This window comes from Convolutriloba macropyga, chromosome 6 (assembly GCF_964194025.1).
Source record: "Convolutriloba macropyga chromosome 6, txConMacr16.3, whole genome shotgun sequence".
NCBI classification, from domain to species: Eukaryota; Metazoa; Xenacoelomorpha; order Acoela; family Convolutidae; genus Convolutriloba; species Convolutriloba macropyga.
In genome coordinates this window covers 21,265,685-21,272,182 of record NC_134473.1, presented here as the reverse complement: position 1 = coordinate 21,272,182, position 6,498 = coordinate 21,265,685, and the positions used below count along the sequence as shown (strand labels likewise).

Below are 6,498 nucleotides of genomic sequence, written 5' to 3'. Positions count from 1 at the left end.
ATTTGGTGCAGCTAATCAAGTTCATTTTAATTAAAATCAATTAGTTCATTTTCATTTACCATTATTTCATTCATCATTTTGTTCTTGTTCTGAAGATCAAATCTTATGTTTTCACAATTTTAATTTTGTTTACATCCCGTGTATGATATCTTTTGTCTGTTCATGCTGTCTCGTGATTTTAAGTTGCCGCAATTAGAAATGTATTATTGTGAACAAATTGTTGATCAGTTTTAGTTAATCTTAAATTGGAATCATTCTGCACATTTTCTGAATTCAATTTAGTTGTCTCTCTCCTAAACTAGATTCCGCTCTGCAAAAAGCCTCAAATTAAACAAGATACAAATTAAGCGTATTTCGATCAGCGAAATACCCATTCAAAAAGAGACCGAACGTTCGCTCCACCAATTCTACAATAATTCTGTATTCAGAATATAAATTCAACAAGCATCAAAATTAAGTGTCATTTCGCTCCGCGAATTAACCCATAATTTGGAACACTAAGTTTGAATAAATCGGCACCGCGAATCAACTCAATCTACAGATTGCTAATCTGTACGACAGCTGTGTCGTGAGCCCACACCAGGTGTTGTCGAAGAAACCTATCACGTTATAAAAATATACCCAGAAAGAAATCAAAAACAAGCGATTATTTTTTTCCAAACTCCAACATCTACACCATCCTGATAGTTACCCGACGCAAGAAATTGGCAGGGCGAATGCAGATGTAAATACTTTAGACCTAATTGACTGTAATAGACCAAAGAGTTATGGTTTTCTTCTATCTTTTTAAAATATGATAAGTATTTCGGAGAAAAATTTGCTCAGAGGAGGAAGAGGACGTAAGAATGTCATAACCTTAATATGCTCTTGGCAAAAAATATATTTTTGCTTTGCATCAGCTGTACTGTTTTAAAGTCTAAAAGTACACCAACGACAAAATGGATTGCAAAATAGTTTCCATTCACAAAATGATTTTCACTGGCCTACCTTATGTGATCTTAAGTAGGCCAACAACATCCTTCTCAGTTGAGTCGCACGGGCAAAAAAAGGTAATTTGAGAAATGATTTTCCCCATAGATAATGTTTTTGGCCAATATTTATGAGCAAATTTTCTTGGCATCGGAACAAAAAAATTCCCGGTTTGAGTGCATAGTGAAAAATGCTACACTAACTACATTATAAGTAATTCTTGTTTTTCCTATTGCAAAGGTGTCATTTAAAACCTTACGAGATAGAAAATTGCTCAGTTTTTAATTAACCAAACAAAGTCGGATAAATGTCTAACAAAAATAAAAAAATGAAAATTAGGAAAAACATGTCAGTAATATATATGAAATGATAAGGTTCTTCATAAGCAAAATAAAAAATCGATAATTTTGTTTAATTTAGAATTTTTTATCGCATGCAATTTTGCTTTGCACGACAAGAGTTTTCATGTGATGTCTCATAAAATCTTCAAATTGCATACCAAAAATTTTGGGGAAACGTTCTGCAAACTATCTTAAGACTACTAAAATATTTAAAAAAATACTATTCAGCTCCCTTTCCGAATCGAAATTACCCCATTCCCTGACCCCCCACAAATTGATGAAAGAGTAGGGGGTAATTGTCTAAGGGGGTTAATTCGATGTATGTTTAGGGGTAATGGGTTTAATGGGGGTAATGGGAGGAATTTTTAGATTTTACCCCCATAAATTAACCCCGAAAAGATGCAAGATTAGGAGGTAATTTTAAGGGGTAAAGTGATGTAAGATAAGGGCAATAATGGGCCCAATTGGGAATAAGGGGGGAATCGTTAGATACTACCCTCCTAAATTATATTCTAAAAGATGTAGGAATAGGGGGGTTATTTTAGGGGGGGGGGGGGGGGGGGTTAACGATGTAAGTTAAAGGGGTAGTGGAAGTAAACGGGAGTGAGGGGAACTGTTAGATTTTACCCCCAAAAACTAGCCTCCAAAAAGACCTCCGTTAAGCTTCGAGTTGTGAGCGGGTGTAAGCGGAAAATTCTGCAAGAATTGCGATGATAGTGCTGATAATGTGTAAGGAATATGCTGAATATCTTGAAAATTTTGTGCTGATTTTGCTCAATAATTATATTTTCAGCACCTGTCAACATGTTTCATTAAGAATTTCAGCATATTTCTCACCACATCACATAAATTCAGCACCTCCAAAAATCTCGAATTCGGCGCTTTCAGCTACTTCCTTTCATAAATTCAGCACATTTCTTACAAAATTTTGGCATTTTATTGTGGCAAAATGTGTCTTACAACACATTTTATTTCAATTCATCACATCAAAATTTCAGCACAATTGAACTCAATTTCTTAAAAAATTTGAAAGAAATGCGGTCGTATATTAAATGATAATCTGTCCCTATTTAGCAGATGGTACAGTTTGAACATTTTGAAAGGTTTAACGGTTTCTTGGCTGATTGTTTTTCAACTGTTTCCTCCTGAGTTGACGTATCGTCCTGCAGATTGTGACTTGTTGAAGCCTCCCCTACAAAATTCAACGTAGTCTCCTAGACAGTATCATGCTACAATCAGAGAAACTGAAACTAAATTAACTTGAGATTCTTACTTTACTTCCATCTCTATCAGTGCCACTACCAGAAGAAACGAAAATTTATCCGGTTTGTCCTCTAAACCCTAATATTGGAGTAAAATGCATTTTGATAAAAATACGCGATTACCTTAGTGAAGAGATCTAGAAGAAGCAAATCTGCCCATGAGTGGAATCAAAGCCTATTCATAAAGGATGATTCAAATCATGTAAGATTTTTCAAAGATTCTTACAAGAATCAACATAAGTGAAATAATGAGAAATTTTTCTCAACGCTCTAAAAACGCGTGTTTAGAAAACTTTAATTGTGGACATGCATCACAACTATTAAGCTCTAACATCTAGCTAACAGCTCAAATTCATAGAAAAAGCGACCAAAGAAAAAGCGCCAAGAAAATTTGGAATATCAATCCAGGCATATCTGGAACCCATGGGTTGCTCAACGGGGCTCACTTTTTTAAAACTCACCGTGTTGGTTGCATATCCATGGCCGACCTCTGCATATGAAATTGTTTTTGAACCACCAGTAACTTAGTTGTTCACTGGGATCGTGGTATGGAAACGAGTAAGCCACCGAATCACCAGATGACCTCAGCTGGTACGGATACCCGAACCTGCAAAACAGAGTTCAAAAGGTAGAGAAACAGACCTGACAAATAAAATTAAACTGAAGGAGTTGACCTCACAGTGAATCGAAACTTTATAAATCTTGATAAGAAACATAATAAAACTTGACAAATCTTGATAAAATCCTTTTAAGATTCTTGACAAGACATAGTCAAGATATACGGACATGCAAGATCTTTGCAAGAAAATCAGGAAATTAGATATTGATTAGATATAGAAGATAAACAAGGAAGAATCACCATGATCCTATCAAGATATGTCAAATTTAATTAAAATTTAACAAGATTTTAAAAGAATAATCAAGAAGTGTCGGAGCTACGGAGTATCATAGCTATTATAATCCCCGCCACCTTGTTTTACCAATTTCCTTTCCTACCCTAGTCTAGACCTGGAAACATTCAAAGACCGTCCTCGACCGAATTAAGAAATGAAAAGACTGTCCTAAAAAAATTTTTAGTGAAACAAATTTTGTCTGGAATTCGCGTGATGTCCCCGACTTTGGCTGGAATTAAACAATCGTCCTCGACTTTGGCTAGACAACAAAACGTGTCCTGGAGTTGTGCTGGACAGTAAAGCGTGTCCTGGAACAATGAATATTTTACTCTCAATGTTATTGCAATGTTATTGTCCTCGACGATCTAATTTAAATCAGTATTTAACCCCCCCCCCCCACCCCCACCTCACACACCAGGAATTAATTAAGACTTTTCATAATGCCATGTACAGACTAGAGTAATAGACGCACACACAGCCACTGTTACAGAAAATTTGCTAGTTGATATCTAGAGAGAAATTTTGATAAAGGGAGAGGAACAATAGTGGAGTTTAATAAATTGATATAAACTTAAGAAAGTGATAAACACATGATTGATTTAAGTGATTGGAAAATGATTCAAGCACCTAATTTACTAACAACACTTTGATTTAAACATATATGTTTAAACATGAAAATGGGCCTGATTATCCACTCTAAATAATTTGGGCAAATAATAGAACAATGAATGGAGCTGAACTCCTTTCATAAATCCAGTTTAGAAACTTCAATCATAACTAATTACACATTGATATCACTTTAAAGTTGGGAATCTTTTCAACAATTGCTCCCTTCCCCCATTTGGAAAGGGGGGATAATATTGAACAAAATTTTAGCGAGTGATCTCTTGACAAATCAGAGAAAACTAATAACTTTCAAAGTATGCTCGTACAATGTAAAACTGAACCGAATAAAATACGCCAATCTATGGCAATTAACTAATTTGGAATACAAAGCAAAATATATCTTTTGCGTGCGCATTGCTAACGCTTCGCCGCTATTGCCGACCCACGATTTCCGGATTAAATCACTCGGCACATGAGAGGCACGGCTATGAACAGCGTGCCGCAATTGCGCTCAAATTGATGTTTGTCTGTCTAAGCTGTAGGCCAAGTAATAATGCGGTAAATCGCAGCGCAGAAGGGGCCGATTCTCTACTAGGTATCAAAGAAGGAGCAATTGTTGAAAAGATACAAGTTGGGCATTGGATTGTAAAAGACAGAAACCAAACACAAAAAAACTAACGAAAATTGATATTTGTCGAAGGAAAATTCTGAGAGCCATCTTTCATTGAAAACGGATGGAGGGCTTTTAGCCTTTCTAAAAGAAACACAAAGCATTTACCGTTTTTGATCTGTACTTTCTTGAACTCCTGGAGCAAACTGTTGAAGAAGCTGCAAAAAGATTGCCTTGCTCATTCAGTGCAAGCAAAACGTGTCTGCTTGCTACGCACGCACCCGCGCAACCTCAAAAAAGATTATCAAGGCAAGTCCAGCAAAAAGTGCAGCGCTTTGAAGTTCTCTCTGATTGAAGCTTAAAACAACTTATAATGTTTGAAAATCAAACTGTTTATTTCCTTTTTCAAATCATAACAAAAACGAAATCGAAGCGGCTCAAAATTTGTAACTCAGTGGACTAAAAGTTTGCCGCATTAGACTGATGAGATCTGCCATTTTTAAGAAAGCGAGTCAAGACGAACAAAAAAATCAAACAACAACAACAAACATTAATTACAATCAAACTTACAATAACTTTTATTTCACTAGAAAAGATATGGTACCAACCCATAATTAGGCTTTTTCACAAATAGACAAAAAAGAACAAAAAACAGCGAAGTTAAGAAATTCACTCATATATTGAATAACATTTTCAAAGTAACGAAAACGATTAGATATCTTTTGAAAACAACCAACCGGTCTATGATAACACGTGGTTTTATAAGAGAGCATTAAACAGGTTCTTATTCATTGTTTTATGCGGTTACACAAAGAACAACAGATAGCGAAAACAAAAAGAAGTTCAGTTAAAACCTGTAAGCAATGTGAAAGCCGTAAAACGATTTTTTGCCGCTCAAATTAAGTTCGATTGCGCCTTTGCTGAACGCAAGTAATGTGGTATATGATTTCCCATTAACGAGACTAGGTAACAAAGAGACAAAAAAGAGAAAAACGGGCAAAATCAGGAACAACTTTTGTATTTTTCGAAAACAATTACTTTCAAAGTCATGAAAACCATTATCTACAAAATGAAATAATTAAACGATGTTTGTTTTGAGAAGAGGTCTGATAAGAATTTCTGAGATGAAATTTCCGAAATCAAAGTGAGGGAATTTAATTCAAAGTGCTGGAACGATTTTGGTTGTATTAGAAACGTGAGGGCAATCTTTTTTATTTTTTCTGTCTTGATCAAGATAAAATTGTTCTGACTTCTGCAGCAAGGAAGGCCAAACATATTGCACTGAAGCCTTAAAGACACGTTTCGAAAGAAAAACTTGACGGTAAGCAAAAATTTTTTCTACGATCAAGAATTAAGTCCCAGATGAAAATTTTGATTCTTTTGCTGTTAGTTACTATACACATAATTGAATTTGCATCCTGCAAAAAAAGTGATGTAAGAGGTTCTTGTAATCTAACTGAAACTTGCGGGAATTGTGGTTCAACTCTGAATTGACGTTCTGATTAACAAAAATTTTACACTACTGAGCTGATAACGTTTCCAGAAGAAAAATTTTAAAAGAATATGTATAGGAAAAGTACCTCTGTGGCAGAATCCTGGAGGGATTGTTTATTCTGGTGAGCTGCCCATTTCCGAAACCCAATTTAGTGACAATATTTCTACCGCATTGAACACTGAAATATGCTTCAATCAAATTCAGCGACTTATTCTCCTCCCTGAAACAGTATAGAAAATAGAATTAATAATTCTAATCTTAGCTCTATGTGACTAAAGGAGACCACTTTTTGTACGACATATATATTAAATGAATCGATCAG

At 35.1% G+C, this 6,498-nt stretch overlaps 1 long non-coding RNA gene across 1 annotated transcript; it reads right to left on the bottom strand.

The window, feature by feature from the left end:
- Nucleotides 1-2,336: 2,336 nt before the first annotated feature.
- Nucleotides 2,337-6,396, bottom strand: LOC142340850 (uncharacterized). Its single transcript, XR_012759094.1, has 3 exons — nucleotides 6,262-6,396; nucleotides 3,034-3,179; nucleotides 2,337-2,502 (listed from the first exon to the last, which is right to left on the bottom strand). It is a non-coding gene; the product is annotated as an uncharacterized LOC142340850 (long non-coding RNA).
- Nucleotides 6,397-6,498: the final 102 nt, after the last annotated feature.